The sequence below is a fragment of the Apium graveolens genome, chromosome 6, assembly GCF_009905375.1.
Source record: "Apium graveolens cultivar Ventura chromosome 6, ASM990537v1, whole genome shotgun sequence".
Taxonomy (NCBI): domain Eukaryota; kingdom Viridiplantae; phylum Streptophyta; class Magnoliopsida; order Apiales; family Apiaceae; genus Apium; species Apium graveolens.
In genome coordinates this window covers 263,971,954-263,973,525 of record NC_133652.1, presented here as the reverse complement: position 1 = coordinate 263,973,525, position 1,572 = coordinate 263,971,954, and the positions used below count along the sequence as shown (strand labels likewise).

At 38.1% G+C, this 1,572-nt stretch overlaps 1 non-coding gene across 1 annotated transcript; it reads right to left on the bottom strand.

Annotated features, from left to right (window-relative positions):
* Nucleotides 1-1,183: 1,183 nt before the first annotated feature.
* Nucleotides 1,184-1,290, bottom strand: LOC141669015 (small nucleolar RNA R71). Its single transcript, XR_012553317.1, has one exon. It is a non-coding gene; the product is annotated as a small nucleolar RNA R71 (small nucleolar RNA).
* Between the last annotated feature and the right edge of the window lie 282 nt (nt 1,291-1,572).

The window sequence follows — 1,572 nt, the reverse complement described above, 5'->3', positions numbered from 1 at the left end:
TAGCTAACATATAAGATATTATGTTAATCTTTATTGAAGCGACAGTGAATATAGAGATTTAGAACTTGCCATGCTAGCATAGTTTATGTATTTGTTATGCATGATTCGTAGGTAATTTTAACCATCTTACTTGCCCTATGTAATTACGATAGATAACCTGTGCATTAAACCTTTATCTTGTCAAATTCTATAGATATATAGGGTCTCAATATAAGTGGTGTCTATCCAGCTTCTATCTTTTTTGTGGATGTCTGGTAGTAGGGTATTCGTACAACGACAGTTGGAGTTTACTAGTTTCGTGTTATCTGATTAGTTGTCATCACCATCACATGCTATGGTTAAGAACAATGACTTTGAATGAAGTAGTAATGAAGTAGCGGTAGGATCACCCACCTGAATCCCATGTTAGTCTCATATGGTAATTCAATCACTTTTATTCTTAGTTAATTGCATATTAGTTTACTCTTAGTTAATCAAATCAAACTTGTTACTTGTCTTAGCTGTGAACGATAATGATACATTATTGCATAAGTGCATAATCCGATTTTAACCTAAACCAGTCCTTGTGGGAATGAATCTGATTTATATCTTATACTACTTACGAACGCGTATACTTGTGTGTAATTTTAACGCATGTTTTCGCCCTATCAATTTTTTAGCACCGCTGCCGGGGACTCGGTATTAATTTTTAGTTTATGTGCTTGACATCAGTGGTCATTAAAGTTCACTGACTCAGATATTTTACTTACTAGTTACTTAGTCGTATATTTCAGGTACTCTAGTTTTTATTGCAATGGGAGAACCAGCAGCAAATCCGAAAGCGTTGATGGATTTTTCTCAACCAAAGATCAATGACATTCAATCTAGCATTGTTAGGCCAGCTATCGCAGCTAATACCTTTGAGATCAATCCTGGCATAATTCAGATGGTCCATAACTCAGTTCAGTTTGGGGGTTCTTCAACGGATGATCCCAATATGCACATTAGGGATTTTATCGAGATCTGCGACACTTTCAAGTTCAATAATATTTCTAAAGATGCCGTGAAATTGAGACTTTTCCCATTCTCTCTGAGGGATAAAGCTAAGAGCCGGTTACACTCTTTACCAGCTGGTTCCATCACTACTTGGGAGGATCTTGCTCAGAAGTTTCTTACTAAATTCTTCCCTTTGGCGAAGACAACTGCAATCAGGAACGCTCTTACTCAATTTGCACAGCAATCGGGAGAGTCTTTATGTGAAGCTTGGGAGTATTATAAGGAGATGCTTAGGAAGTGTCCTCATCATGGGATGCATGACTGGATGATTATCAATTGCTTTTATAATGGTTTGGGAGCACAGTCTAGACCCATGCTCGATGCAACATCAGGTGGAGCCTTATGGGAAAAGAGCTATGAGGAAGCCTATGCTCTAATTGAGATGATGGCTTTGAATGAATATCAGTATCCAACCCAGAGATTTCCACCGGGCATGGTAGCAGGAATTCTGGAAGGGGATACAGCTATGGCTATCGCTGCTCAGATAAAAGCATTGTCTATGAAGATCAATTCTCTGGCTAACTATGGAGTTCATCA